The sequence below is a fragment of the Pseudophryne corroboree genome, chromosome 3, assembly GCF_028390025.1.
Source record: "Pseudophryne corroboree isolate aPseCor3 chromosome 3, aPseCor3.hap2, whole genome shotgun sequence".
Taxonomy (NCBI): Eukaryota; Metazoa; Chordata; class Amphibia; order Anura; family Myobatrachidae; genus Pseudophryne; species Pseudophryne corroboree.
The window spans coordinates 174,099,295-174,116,202 of NC_086446.1; positions in this window are offsets into that span (position 1 = coordinate 174,099,295).

Consider the following 16,908-nt stretch of genomic DNA (forward strand, 5'->3'; position numbering starts at 1 on the left):
CCCGCGCAGGGGGCCTGCGGCCCCGTTCCCTAATCCTAGCTCCGCCCACTGCAAGCTCCAACCCCCTTGCATCATCACCACCGCCACTCAACTGGCCCCACCCCCAACTAAGGCTCCTGGGAAGGGGGGGGGGGGGGGAATTGATGGCGGGAGCTTCCAGGTGTTTGCTCCCTGAAGCTCCCCCCAGCAGAAGTAAAAATATGCCTATTATGCAGGGAACGCGCGTCCCCGCACGCCCCTGCACTCAGCAGGATTTTTACATGTACCTCATACAACACAGGAATTTACAAAGAATTTGTATTCTTCAATATCTGCCGACAATAGCCAAACATTGCCTCGAAAGCATAGAATTTGTCTATAAATAGAACTTTCAAATAGAACTGCTTTTGGCTGACGTGTTTGGAGAAGTATGCGTGGATCAGTGAGATCCGTGCATGCTTCTCTGTGTAAAACTGTGTAGAATAGTAAAATATATATATTTTTTAAATGCGTGGGGGTCCCCCTTCCTGATTATAACCAGCCCCAGGGCTCTTTGAGCTGGTCCTGGTTGTTAAAATACCGGAGAAAAATGGGTAGGGATTCCCAATATTTAAAAAAAACAGCACTGGGCTCATGGACTGGTCCGGGTTCCAAAAATATAGGGGCAAAAGGACGTAGGGGTCCCCCATATTTTTGAAACCAGCACCGGGCTCCACTAGTTAAGAAGATAACGCCACAGCCAGGGTACACTTTTACAAAGATCCCTGCAGCATTCTCCCCCCCCCCCCAACTAGTCACTCTGGCCTGGGATCCCTGGGGAAATGGTGACCCCCTCCCCCCCAATAAAGGGGCCCCTTTCCTCAAGGCACCCAAGGGCCAGGGAAGAAGCCCAAAGCTGTCTCCAGCATCCCTGGGCGTGGGGTCATGCGCTGATAGCTATTAAGTGTAAAAATAAGAATTAATATTGTCTTTTGTTGTGGAAGTATAGGCCCCAGCAAGCCTCCCCCACATGATGGTACTTGGAGAAGCACAAGTAAAAGCATGTGGGGCATTAAAGGGCCCGCTGGCACCTGTAGTTCCATAACAAAATAAATATTAAAATAAACCACAAGTCTCACATACTGTCAAAAGTACAACTTTAATAAAACATCCATGCATACTCATACTCACAAACACAAACTTAGATATACTTGCCTAGTGTCCCAGGAGAACCTCGGTCCCCTTGTCTAGTAAAATCCACAGGGTACCTGTAAAAAAAAAATTATACTCGCTTAATCCGGTGTAGATAAGTCCTCTTCATTCCAAGTAGGCATCCAGGGGTTTAAAAAAAACAATGAATTTCACCAGAACCACCAGACATGTAGAAGTGTATGTTTACACATACACCCCCACTATACAAATGCAGGTCTTCCACGTGACTACTGTCACTAGAGGGACTCACCAGCCAATCAGGAACCACTGCCATAGTAGCAGTTTCCTGATTGACTTTGCTCTCCGAGGGCACAGCCAATCGCAGTTTGCCCATAGGAGTGAATGGAGACGCTTGGCATAGGACATTCATTCCTATGGTAGAAACCACTTAATTGGTCTAACCACAAGGATCAGCCCCAAATGACCTTGTGGTTAGACCAATTAAGAGCCCGGTTCTTGCTCAAAGTGCCGGGGCTCATTATATTCAGGCGATGGGGCCTCAATATTTTTTTAAACTTTTAACTAGTTAAATACTGTACACAATGAAGCCCTGCACAGATCTCACTGATCTCACAACCTGGCTCCATTGTGTCATGTCCGGCAGTATTTTATTAAACTCCCCCGTAAAAAAAACTGCCCTGCAAATACGAATGATGTCTACTACATAGGTAAGTTCGAATAGAAACAACACAGTAGTTTAGTAAATAATTTTTTCAAAAAGTTGCAATCTCAAACGGCTAATGTCAGCCAAGATTGATCTCTGCTGAAATCAGCTTAATCACGAATGTTAGTAAATTTACCCCATAGTGTTCAGTTTAGGTGTAGGCTGCTGATGAGTGAGGAGAACATATTTAAATTTTCTAGCGCAAAACAGCACACGTAAGGCTACGGTAGCTGTAGCAATACAACATGTCTACAATTAGCAACATCACAATTAAAATATGCCCACCTCACAAATCTGCACCCTGCACCTATAGTGAACACTAGCATGTATGAAAATATATATGGGGGGGGGGGTGGATACCTTAATGCATAGATGCAGGTACATACTTTCTAAAAAAAATAAAATAAAAAAACTACACAAAAAACAAATGCCACTTCTATAAAAATACAAAACCTATACAAATGTTAAACACGTGTAATGAACCAAACACACAATTAATATTACAGGTTGAGTCTCCCTTATCCAAAATGCTTGGGACCAGAGGTATTTTGGATATGGGATTTTTCCGTATTTTGGAATAATTGCATACCATAATGAGATATCATGGTGATGGGACCTAAATCTAAGCACAGAATGCATTTATGTCTCATATACACCTTATACACACAGCCTGAAGGTCATTTTAGCCAATATTTTTTATAACTTTGTGCATTAAACAAAGTATGTGTACATTCACACAATTCATTTATGTTTCATATACACCTTATACACACAGCCTGCAGGTCATTTAATACAATATTTTTAATAACTTTGTGTATTAAACAAAGTTTGTGTACATTAAGCCATCAAAAAACAAAGGTTTCACTATCTCACTCTCACTCAAAAAAGTCCGTATTTCGGAATATTCCGTATTTCGGAATATTTGGATATGGGATACTCAACCTGTATTATTATTAAAATAGGCATGCTCAAGGTAGTTTTTATAGACTGCATATTCAATGAATTGTGGGTTTGCTGTTGTTGTATTGGGGTCATAGTACTTGAGGCCTCTATTGTATGGTGGTACCTGTTGTTGTAGGGGTTGTGTGGGGTGCGAGTGAACATGCATTCAGGGAATGCCATTTGTCATTCCTGTGTTTCCCTTGTGATCATTCGTGCATCATCATTAGCCGGGACATGAACACAGGCTGCATTTCCATCTTGGACTCTCCTTTGCAGGTGTGCATCCTCCTGGGTCTGGACTTTTTTTCACAGTTGGTCTACGAGGATGGACGTCATCGTTCTAGCCAGTTGTTTCATTTTAGAAAAATGTTCTGCTTCTTTAGAACAGTGTATACTGCAAAGTGAAGAAATAAAAACAATTAGAATTAGCACTGTGAGTATATAAACAAAGAAGTGATGTTAATTATGTACGTATGTTTGTATCTTAGCTGCACTCTGCGACATATACTGTTTTCTTTCTTTCATTACTTTGCAGTTTAATATTAAATGGTGTGCTTAGCGCTGAGACTGTAGCAGAAGTCACAGTAGGGCCAGTGAGACATGATGCTACTATTTTTTGCCCATTCATGGTCAAGTATGTTTTTGGAATATTTATTACAATATTTGAGTATGTATTATGTTGCAAGGATATTTTCAGTAATAAAAAGAATACCTGAGCGTACATTACATAAACATATTGTAGTCTTCTCCCACCGGCACACTAACTAGACTCTGTGATAGATACCATTGGGGTTTTTAAGTTTTTTGGAGTGTAATTTTACTAGTTTAAGGGTTTCGTTGTGTTTGTGATTTTTTTTTAATGAATGTAGTGTGTTTAATAAAAAAAAGTTTTACTTACTATGTTACCGCAAAGCCGTGATCTCCATATGTTGCGATGTCTCAGGGTCACTGGTGTGCAACTCCACAACCTCATCAATGGTGGCAGATATTGACTCACCATTGGTGGAGGATTGAAGTTCACTAATGTTGGGTGAGTAATCTGCCTCAAGACCGCCAAAGTAGCCTCAACCTCACCCCACTACCACCTCCCAGGCCACAATTTGCTGCTCTTTGTCCTACTCCCATCAGTTGTTAAATAGAATCTTAAAAAAAATTATTTGTAATGACAAAAAAAAAAGAATAACCTGACCTCATCACCAAGGTGGGCCGTCCCCCAGCAAGTGCCGGCCTTGTGGCAATTCCACCACAGTTTACAGCGTTGGTCAATGCTGTGTTCCTAAAGACACTGTAGCAGAGGTTGTAGTAGTCCATCTGTCAAACTTGGATATTTTCGTAATTTATTCTGAAATATTATATTATTATTAAAAAATAAAAGAACATATAGTAAAGGGTGTTGAAAAAAATATATCATTTATTAAAACAATGCTGTGCACAGTCCTATAAGATCTATTTATTATTATTATTACCAGTTATTAATAGAGCGCACACATATTCTGTAGCGCTTTACAGAGAATATTTGGCCACTCACATCAGTCCCTGCCCCAGTGGAGCTTACAATCTATATTCCCTATCACATGTACACACACACACATTCCCACTAGTGTTAATTTTTGTTGGGAGACAATTAACCTACCAGTATATTTTTGGATTGTGGGAAGAAACCGGAGAACTGTGTGACAATAGCCGGTGGGTCAGGGTCAGCCGCCTGCAGCATGCAGAATCAGCATTCACTGGCAGGTCCAATCTCATGGTGCAGCAGCAGCAGGTGCACCGTTGCTTGCTGCAGCACAGACTGAGTGGTACCAGGTGGGAGCCATCTTGTCTCCTATTGTACGTGTTAGCAAGGTTCCTGAGACAGAGCTGATTAACTCTGCAGCATCAGCAGGTGCACTTCAGAGCTCAATTAGAAGAGTGGCCACATTTGGATCCAATGTGAACCACACAGGTGCTGCTGTACATGCAGGTACCCCTTCAGGGCTCGAAGTCCGCAGGCAGGCATCTCCATTCAGTGTCGGACTGGGGCATGAAGGGCCCTCCAGGGAATGCAGTGGTAGGAGCCCATGTTTAAGGGTGTGGTCAGTCTCCAGAGGGGGTGGTTTGCCTAACCATTAGTGAATGCATGGCATTGACAAATATATAAATACTGCTAGTGCGTGCATGATAATGTACCAGATAAATATTGGCAATGCACTGTAGAGAATACATCATAGTCCTGTGCAGTATAAGATAACATATTTATAATTGAGGAATACAGTCTGGAACCTGATCACTAGAGGAGGAGGAGGGGCCTCAGGCAGTGGGGTCCACTGGTGGTTTCCCTGCTGTACCCCTGTGGGCAAGTCCGACCCTGTCTCCATTGCCTCTGGTATTTCCACCTCTGGAGACACATGCTCATTTATGTTTATTCAATCTACAGTATGTGGGTTGAAAATGTATATAGATTTGAGTAGCAGTCGCAGCCACTAATGTGAAATTATGCTAATGTCGCAGCCAATAGGCTATCTAGTGAAATGCCTACTGGGTGCAGCTCTAATCCACAAAGGTGCACCACCGAGTGGACATCGGCCACACCATCGGACTTCTGAGCAGTCCTAAAGTACTATCCTTTATACTGAAATGACAGGAAAGCTATTTCCCCTTGCCTCTTTCAAATGTGGTTGCTACTTAATTTTTGAAGCCTTATTAGGGGGAGGGGTCATTTTCCCTCATCCCTGAACTCCATTATATTTTTGTACTGTATGTGTTAAAGTCTTGTAATCACATTGATCACCCGACATTAGTTTTTAAAATGAGGGGTCATCCATCACTAGATGCAACTATAATAGGGAAGGTAGGGGGCATAGAATCATAGAATGGTGACAGGACTATGAATTTATTGCTAGGACAGTTTGGGGGCTCTTAAATGACTGGACGGATAAGTTGAGGGACTTCAAAATGACTTCAAATATAAAACTGGTATTCATTTAATTTCATACCTGGTCTGAAGGATATATAGGTCCACATAATAAATGTGAATGCTATTTAATGTCAGGAATGGTTGGGACAAAGGTCTGTGTATTAAATGTCATTGCTATTTATTTAATGTTAATATTTGTTGAGGAATAAGTAAGATTATGTATTAAATATGGATGCACATATGCACAGTGTCGTAACGAGACATTTTAGCGCTGTGTGCAAAAAACGGCATCGGCGCCACCCCCCACCCCCTTGTAATATAGAGGCACTGCGGCGCACACAAAAAATATAGGGCGTGGCTTCATGGGGAAGGGGTGTGGCCACACAATAATACCAATTCATAATACGGTGCACAGTAGTCTCCATTATTCAAATTACGCCACACAGTAGCGCCAATACAACATGTAGATCCCCTTTTATGCATTACGGCAACAGATTCCCTTTTTTACACATTACAGCAGACAGTGTCCCCTTTTAGTTTTTACACATTACGACAGACAGCGTCCCCTTTTTACACATTACGGCAGACAGCGTCCCTTATTACACATTACGGCAGACAGCGTCCCCTTATTACACATTACGGCAGACAGTTCCCCTTTTATACATTAGGTAGACAGGATAAAAATAGATAGATAGACAGAATAGATGATACGTACCATCTCTCCGCTGGCTCAGGCAGTCAGGCTCCTTGGTGCTGGCAGCTCTGGAGGCAGAGGAAAAGGAGGAGGAGGGAGGGTGATTAGGGAGCCGCAGCAGCGCACTGTAATTGGTAGCGGCGGCGCTGCAGCTGTCCCTCTCCTTCCGCATTTGCTGTCCGCCGTCGCTGTGAATGCTGGGATGAGGGAAGGGCATCCCAGCATTCACAGCAGCGGCGGCCAGCCTATGTGGAAGGAGAGGGACAGCTGCAGCGGCACTGCCACCAATTACATAGCGGTGCTGTGGCTCCCTCCACCCCTCCCTCCTCCTCCCCTGCCCCTGGAGCTACTCCTCTCCGGCGGCAGCACACGCACACAGGCGGCTTGTAATGAGTCAGTTTGACACCCAATGCACTGCACAGCGCTGTCACCTTTTACATTGATTCAGTGTCCAAATATTACCCTCCGCGATATCACTCACTCTATCCGTTACATTAGCCATCTCGGGGCTTCCAGGCTGGCAGCCCAGGTGCTGTGTTGCAGAGTCAGGGCCTCTGGGGATCTGGGCACGGCTGTGGCGTGGAGGCACTTCTGTGACATCACCCGCAGAGGAGGCTTCGGGGCTCAGAGAGTATGCGGTGCAGGGAGGGCTATGAAAGACTTCCGCTGCGCCGCTTTCATACATATCTATGCCGGTGGCTGCAGCAGCTTTTGTTTCACCTGCGCCGCAGCTAGGGAGTGGGGATTGTTGATGCCAGAGGGGGCAGGTGGACTGGCAGCAGGACATAGGGGAAAAAAATCCTTTTACTGTAGTGTCCTATCTACAGCACAGAGACTTGCTGCAGATGCAGTGGCATACCCTCCAACTGTACCTTTTTGGCAGGTACAGTACCTTTTTTTTATGGTCTGTACCGATTTTTGGCTCTCCAAAACTTCCATTGAAAGTATAGGAAAAGGGGCGTGGCCATGCCGCTTTTCAAATTTGTAGCTATTTTTATGTGTAAATTGTTAGAGGGTATGTTGCTGCAGATGCAGTGGGCCTATTTTGGGGTGTGGGCCTGGAGCTGCAGCTCCATCAGCCCCATTGTTAATCCTGCCCTGGGAACACACAGCAGCCAAAGGGCAGAGCCTCCCATTGGATTTAACCTGTGTGGGAGGGTGTTTCTCGCCCAATCAGCTGTGGACTGGGTGTGAATGACCTGCCACTAACCCAATGAGAGCTCCTAGCCATGTCCAGCGTTAGACACACAGGCACAGAGTCACAGATCTGGGCTATTATATAGGATAGGAGATTCTTTTTTTACTACATTATTCAATTGTATATACCAGTACATCTCGTTTGATTTAAACTAACAACAGTTATGGGCTTTGTATCCTTCTAAAATGTTAAGCATCAGCTTAGATTAACATTTTATCTACAGTACAATACTAGCATTGTCATTCTAAGCTGCTTATTGGCCTGTTGTCCTACAACCAGAGTCCCATGCTTTTATAGGGCGGATTTCTGAATGTAATCATGAGATACAGGTAACCTATTCATTTTATGTCAATGTTTATGTTCTTTTGTCTCTCTCTTTATTTGTCTACCCACAAACCCTGTAAAATGTAATCTCCTACAGGCAGGGCCTTCATTCCATTGTATTCTAATATTATATATATTAGATTATAATAAAGCTTACAGTGGTGCTTGATAGTTTGTCAACCCTTCAGAATTGACTATATTTCTGCTGAAATTTGCCCTAAAACTACCTCAGTCCTAAAAGTAGATAAAGAGAACAAACTCAAACAACTGAGACAAACAATCAGACATTACCATTTTTTTTAATGAGGAAAATGATCCAATACCAGATATCTGTGAGTGTCAAAATGATGTGAACCTTTAAGGGGGGTACTCACGTAGCGATCGCTGCTTAAAATCTAAGCAATCTGACTAGATTGCTTAGATTTTAAGCACGATCGCTCCGTGTGTAGCCCCCTCAGCGATAGCGATGCGCAGCCCCGCGCATCGCTATCGCTGCTGCTAGATTGGCCTGCATGCAGGCCAATCTAGCGGGTCGCTCATTTCACCCGCTGGGTGAAGTGAGCGGGCCCCCCGTCTCCCCCCGCACGCTCAGCACAGATCGCGCTGTGCTGAGCGCCGGGAGAGATGTGTGCTGAGCGGTTCGCTCAGCACACATCTCTCTGACATCGGCCAGTGAGTACTGGCCTTTAGGCTTAGCAGATATCTTGAAGGTGAAATTAGACTCAGGTATTTTCAGTCTATGAGATGACAATCAGGTATGAATGGAAACCTGTCTTTTTAAAAGAATAGAGATCTATCAAAGTCTGATGTTTGTGAAAATGTATCATCCCATGAAACAAGGAGATTTCTGAGGACCTCAGAAGAAGAGTTGTTGAAGTCCATCAGGCTGAAAAAGGTTACAAACCCATATCTAAAGAGTTCGGACTCCACCAATAAACAGTCAAACAGATTGTGTACAAATGGAGGAAATTCCAGACCATTATTAACCTCCCAAAGAGTAGTCGACCAACAAAGATCACACTAAAGGGGGGAACACATGGAGAGATCCGTGCTTAGATTCTAAACAATCTGACTAGATTGCTTAGAAATTAAGCACGGATCTCTCCGTGTGTATGCCTATAGCATGCATGCCAAATCTAATAGATCGCTCACTTCACTGCTGTGTGAAGTGAACGCCCCCCTTCCTTCGAGATGGGTGCTGAGCAGTCTGTGCTAGATTGCTCAGCACACATCTCCCCCGTGTGTACGTAGCTTAAGGGTGTGTACACACGGTGAGATTCGGACTTAACCGATTCTCACTGTGTGACAGGTGCCGGGGCGGCACTTAGCCAGTATCGCAAGCACATAATGAGTGTGCTTGCGATCCTGGTTCTGTGCGATTTTGGCTAAGTGTCAATCTTGACTATCTCTTCTACAGAGATAGTCAAGATTGACTTGCCTGCACAGTCTATTTTTTCTGCCGATGCCGACCGCGCGGGGCCGCGCATCGGCATCGAATCGGGATCGCAAGGTGACTGTCACCTTGCGATCTGCACTATCTTTTCTTCCGATTCTGACTGTATAGTCAGAATCGGAAGAAAAGATCTCACCGTGTGTACACACCCTAAGAGCAAGGCATCTAATAGTTTACAAGGCCACAAAGGAACCCAAGGTAACATCTGTGTAACAGAAAGCCTTTCTCACATTACATGTAGCTGTTAATGTTAACATTAACATTAACGATTAGCATTAATGTTATTGTTCATGAGTCCACCATCAGGAGGACACTACACAACAATGATGTGCATTGCAGAATTGCAAAGAGAAAGCCGCTTCTTTCCAAAAAGAACATTGGTGTCCATCTGCAGTTGGCTAAAGTCCACTTGGATAAGCCAGAAGGCTATTGGAATAATGTTTTGTGGATAAATAAGTCCAAAATAGAGCTTTTGGGTTTAAATGAGAAGCATTATGTTTGAAGAAAGGAGAACACTGCATTCCAGCATAAAACCTCATACCATCTGTGAAACACGATGAGGGTGGTATCATGGTTTGGACCTATTTTGCTGCATCTGACCCAAGACGACTTGACATCATTGATGGGACAATAAATTCTGAAGTATACCAGAATATTCAAAAATGAAAATGTCAGGACATCTGTCCTTGAATGCATCTCAAGAGAACATGGGTCATGCAGCAAGACAACGACCCAAAGCACACAAATCATTCGGCCAAAGACTTTTTAAAGAATAATTAATTTTAAGTATTGGAATGGCCTAGTCAAATTCATGACCTTAATCCAATGGAAATGTTGTGCAAAGACCTGAAGCAAGCAGTTCATGGAAGGAAACCCACCAACATACTGTAATAAAGTTGCAGCGGTTCTGTACGGAAGACAAGCCAATGTTCAGGACTAATCAACAATTACCGGAAACGTTTACATGCAGTTATTACTGCACAAGGGGGGGGGGGGAGCAAAGGTACACATACTTTTGCCACTCACAGATATGTGATATTGGATAATTTTCCTCAATTAATAAAAAATGGGCACGTCTAATTTTTTTGCCTCATTTGTTTGATTTGGTTATCTTTATCTACTTTTAGGACTTGGATAAAAATCTGAGATAGTTTTAGGCCAAATTTAAGCAGAAATAAAGAAAATTCTGGAGGGTTCACAAACTTTCAAGCACCACTGTATTTGTAAAGTTGTGAATTTGTATGTTAATGTCCTATATTATCACCAGTGTACTTTGTGATTTTTGTTCTTTCCATTATGTACAGTACTACAGAGCCCTTGTGACGCTGTATAAATAAAAGATTATAATAATAATAATAATAAGAAGAAGAAGAAGAAGAAGAAGAATATATCAGACATATGTAGGCCATACATCTACGGCCAAGTTTTGCCAATCTGATCCGTCATTAGACCGGGAGAAAACAGTATGTTAAACATGCACAACTCACTGATTCTGACCATTTTTTGGTCAGACATGTTGGATTTCTGTGATCCCCAATCCCAGCATCAGCAGAACGGGGAATTGCTATGATTTCTGCCTAATGTACGGGCCCCATTAGTTACTTTCTACTACAGATCTATCCCAACAGATAGAGTATGGAAGTTAAAAAAATGTACCTACAGTATCTATAGCTGTTGTCCCTTTCTTACACAAGCTGATTGGAAAATGTTATCAGTTACGAAATATCAGCTGCGGAACAAAGTACAAACATCAGTCAGAAAGGTAAGCCATGCAGAGGTTAAAAAAATATGAAACACTGACAACAACTATTACTTATGAGGAGCAAATTAAACATGCTTCTGTCTGCATAAGAAATATAGTATAACAACAGGTAGAGTAGGGGACAGACTGGGTGGGTTAACTAGCTGTTATCTTTTGTTACCTTGTGTGTTTATATTCTGGAAGAGTCTCTGCACCTGATACGCTAAGGTTTTTGCAAGTGTTACATTTTAATAGTCATTAAGACATGATAAAGCTTAGTACCCATTAGTTTAATTTAGTCTGTTGTCTTAAAACACCTAGGGCTAAGAGTTTTATTACAGCGACTCTAAAAATCCCTATTTACTGTAGTCCTTTAGTCTGGCCATGACCATCGGAGTCATCCTGAAATGCTTTGACTCTTTTGTGTCCAGAATATTCAATACAGAGTGTATAACAATGTCCTGGCACCTCATAATGATCAAAAGGTGGGAGGGAGAAATTAGAACTGTCTTGTTTCTTTCAAGTTAGTTAAGCATTGCAGTTGGATATCTTTAATAATGTAACTCACAATTATACAAAGGATGAGACACTCAGAAAGTCTTCTATTCATCCATAATTAATAATATAACTCACAATTATACAAAGGATGAGACACTCAGAAAGTCTTCTATTCATTCATAATACAAACATATGATCTGCAAAACATGATGTAATGTAAAAATTTCAGTTAACTGACAAAATTCTTAAAGAGAATGGATATGGATTTTGCCTACTACTGCGTATATAGTAAATAGGTATTGGTTTCAGATAATACATTATATGTTTATTTCCAACTTAAATAATTATATAGACAAAAAAATAAACAAAAATAATGGTGTTTAATACAGATATTATGTTCTTGCAATGTGTTTACATTTCACATAATCACAAGCTCTTTTATTTCACGTTAGTGTACTTAGAATAGTACATTTATTCCATGGCTTATGTGTAATAAATTCAACATTTTGGTAATAACAGATATTTATTGTCAAAACTCAGAATGTTGATAGCCAGAATACTGACATAGTCACTATTTGACAGGTGGCATGTCAACAGAGCTTTTTTTTTTTTGTACAATTTAAGCCCTAAACCTGGCATTTGACTTGAATAATATCGACATAATCATACCTCCCAACATGACCCTCTCCAGGAGGTACAAAATGCTCTGCTTCTGGACTTTTCTCTTAATGTATGATTGCCGCCACCTGTTTTGAACAGCTTAATGGATAAGAAAGGCGTTTCAGCACAGGTGATGGCAATCATAAATTAAGAGGGAAGTCTAGGAGCAGAGCATTCTGTCCCTCCTGGAGAGCATACTTGTTGGGAGCATACTAGCATGTTGGGAGCATACTTGCCTATTCTCCCGGAATGGCCGGGAGGCTCCCGAAAAGCTGGTGACCCTCCTGGCCCCCCGGAAGAGCAGGCAAGTCTCACAATATTTGGGGTCCGCCCTGCCCGGCCACCCACTTAGTGAGTAAAGTGGGCAGTCCGGGCAGTCGACGCGATTCTTGCTGAATTGCGTCATCATAGCTACGCCCCCTGCAGTATAATGCCGGTAATAGTGGCATTAGACAGCGGGGGGCATGGCTTACATGACGCGATCCATCAACCACGCCTCTGTCCCACCCCCCTCTGCACGTCACGTCACTGCTCCGCTCCCTGCTGAGCCGACCTGGCTGCTCTCTCCCGGAGAGAGCAGCCATAAAGTCGACAACTATGGTTGGGAAGTATGACATAATAATCATGTTGACACTGTGTATTTTTCCTGTTTCCATACATTTGGATCTGAGAGAAAAAATGAAAAGTCAAGGCATCAAAAAAATGCATTAAAACCCCCCACAATTAAATGAATTTTAAAAAAAACATATTTAACAGCTTGATTACTATAGATCATTGGTTCTCACAGTGCATGTTTTCCAGGTCTCCTCACAGAATCACTGTTGAAATAATTAGCTCCACCTGTGTATCTTTTAAAATGCATCAGTGAGTAATGAATACACATGTGCACCTGCTGGGGGATCTGAAAAACGTGACCTGTGTGGGGTCCTGAGGACCGAGTTTGAGAACCACTGCTATAGATGTACTAATGCCCCCTTTTTCTTACTTCAAAATCTCATAGGAATTGGCCTTTATTATTTACTTCACAACCACTGGATGATTTTCAAATGTCATTATTAACAGTTATATAGCGCCTACATATTGTGCAGCAGTGAGCTTACACAGAATATTTAACATACCTCCCAACATGACCCTCTCCAGGAGGGACAAAATGCTCTGCTTCTAGATTTTTCTCTTAATTCAAGATTGCCAGCACCTGTGTTGAACATATGGTAATGGGTAAGAAAGGTGTTTCAGCACAGGTGATGGCAATCCTAAATTAACAGGGAAGTCCAGGAGCAGAGCATTGTGTCCCTCCTGGAGAGGGTCGTGTTGGGAGGTATGTATTTAATCATTCATATCATGCATGAGTAAATAATAAATAAGCATTTAAACTGTCTGGTTTTTACTATCATTTTTGTTGTGCTTAGTCGCACATGTATTTTTACCTTCATTTAATAAACTCCCCACTACTCGGAATTGCTTATTTTGTCAAAATACACAGACAGAGATGTTGAAGTTTGAAATTATTAGCTGCATTGCTCTGTATAATTAATGTGTAACAATGCTGTACACTATAATGTTTCTACACTTCTCAAGTATCCAGCTTTTCCAAAACAGTCCCACGTTTTGCCACTGGAAACCTGTACTCAGAATGTTTATTTTCCCAGAATTCTAATTCCTGAAGCACTTAGCTCAACAGCACTAGTCATAATAAGATGGTATGACTGTTTTGTTGCATCTGGCACTGATAAAACCACAAATTAAAGCAACTGTAGACTGAACAATCTTCATATCACATGCTTGCCACATTTTTTTCTGTTGCCTGTTTTGTGAAATATTGTAAGATGTGATATATAAATTCATTCTAGAAAATAAAATAACCGGAGCTGGTGGGACCTTGAACTTGATGTGAGGTGACTGGTTTATAGGAGGACCTGCGGAGAGGAGCTATTAATCGCTAAACAATAACACAGACAGGAGCCATAAATGTGCCATTAGGAGCATGGGAGGGCTTATTTATCCTGTCTTCTCTCTCTAAGCATATAAAGGGGATTAATGAACTGGAGAAAAACACTGTATTAGCATATGACAACAAAAGAGCTGCTAGTACTAATTACAATCATAGCCTCCAAACAAATAACTCATTGTTACATTTCTCAATGAGAGCATAGGGTCAGTTATTATGCAAATCCCATAGTACATCTCTAGGGCTAGCCACTCACTTTCCTACAGCAGGGAATATTTTAATTACACCAATAGTTAAGTTCTACATTTTCTTTTTACTTGCTAGTTGGGACCTCAGAAGGAGCCAGTGTTTTCATATACCAACTATTGCTCTCCCCTGGATGTGATAATCAACCTGTGCTTAGGCGGAGGAGTCTTGTATTGAGAAAGACAAGCTGGAAGACTCAGAAGGACAGGTTCGGTGTGTTATGTTAACATTGATTATTTTAGTGCAAATTTAGCATACATTTTTAGCGTAACCCTAATTGTAACGCTAATGTTGACATCTTCATGATGTCGGCATGTCATATGTCGACATACTGCACATGTTGACATGTTAACATTTAAACCATACTTGCCTACCTGACCCTCTCCATGAGGGAGAAAATGCTCTGTTCCTGGACTTTCCTGGTAATGTATGATTGCCATCACCTGTGGTGAGCTAGATAATTAATAAGAAAGGTGTTTCACCACAGCTGATGGCAATCATACATTACCAGGAAAGTCCAGGAACAGAGCATTTTCTCCTTCATGGGGGTAAATTTACTAAGATGGGAGTTCTATTTAAGATGGGATATTGCCCATGGCAACCAATCAGATTCTACTTCTCATTCATCTAGCACCTTCTAGAAGATAATACCTGAAATCTGATTGGTTGCTATTGGCAACATCCCATCTTAAATAGAACTCCCATTTTAGTAAATTTACCCCATGTAGAGGGTCAGGTAGGCAAGTATGATTTCAACATTTTAACATCAAAATGTTCGAAATTCTGGTGTTGACATTATCTTATGAATGTCAACATCCTGAATGCATATTTGAAGACTCAACTGGTATAAATGGGATGACTGGATACATCAAAAGAAAGCGTTAATTACCTGCCAAGTTGTCTATTAATTCCACCCAGTGTCATCTCTTAAGATTATAAGATTGATCCTTTATATTGTCAGTTTGCAGCAAATAACTACTGCAAATCAGGGGTAGGCAATGTGCAGACTCCAGCTGCTTAGGAACTACACTTGCCAGCATTCTTTGATACAGTTTTGCTGCTACAGCATGCTAAAACTGTGAGGGCATGCTAAAATATTTAGTTCCACAGCAGTTGATGTATCACAAGTTGCCTACCCCTGCCCAAGGGTGGGCTGCACAGCATGCTTACTTGCATGAGAGCCCTGCTGGGCCGATGGTCAGATGAGGACAGGTGATTCTTTTTTTGTTGTTTTTGTCATTACAACTTATTATATTATTTTGCAACTGGTGAGGGAGGAGGGGGAAGTGGTCAGTAAATTGTGGTGGTGGAGTGGATGAGGTTGGTGTTGCTTTGGCAGTCGGAGGCCCCAACATGAAGGGCACAGTGACTAGATCGGAGGGAACAGATAATGTTGTGCCTAGGGGCGTCCTGACCCCTAAATTCACTCTTCTGGTGCTGTAGATATAGCTTATCTATTGCTTCTCACAATGTACCACATCGCACACTGTTAAACTTGAAAGTTTTGGATTGTATTCTAAGATGGTTGAATGGCTAAGTTCTTGGTTGCCTGATAGAAAATGGAGAGCTGTAGTTAATGGAGAGCTTTTACAGGACAGAATAGTTACCAGTGGAGTACCCCAGGGATCTGCACTTGGACCAATTTATATCTTAATTATACCGCTTTCACATCGCAAACCCAGGTTGGACCCAGATTTTGAACCTGGGTCTGACCCGGCTTGGAGCAGCCTCAAACCCTTTCACATTGCAGTTTCAACCCTGGTTATTCTGGGTTGGTGACTTTCACACTGAACCCAGGTCACCCCTGTTAAACACTGTGATGTGATATAAAATGGACTTTTCTGGCTCACAGTGATGAGGTTTCAAAGGAAATAAAAGGAGGGGCTGGGGGCTGCTCTGAGCAGACACATAAACAGCCAATCAGCACCTTTTTCTGAGACCCGGGTTGAATATCCCGGGTCAGAGGCTTTCACACTGCACAGTGACCCGGGTCCGACCTGTGTTTAACCCTTCTTGTAACTAGCGTTGAAATGCAGGGTTACTCGACCCGGGTTATTCACCTTTGCTCTTTCACACTGCACCACGACCCGGCAACGATCCGGTAATGACCCGAGCTATTTTGGTGATATGAAAGGGGTATCAGCGTCATTGAAAATGGTATTGAAGGGAAAGTATGTCTTTTTGCAGATAACACAAAAGTATGGAACAGGGTAGATGCACCAGGAGGGGTAAAATAAATGATTAATGATCTAGACTAGAGGAAAGGTCAAAAGCGTGGCAACTACAATTTAATGTCAAAAACTGCAAAATTCTGTATTTGGTTCTCAAAAATCCAAAAGATAAATACAAAATTAAAGGCACTATACTGGAAACTACTGAAGAGGAAATATATTTAAGAGTCACTATTTCAGGTGTCTTAAAGGCAGGAAAGCAATGTATCAAATCAATGAGAAAGGCAAGTCAGATGCTTGGTT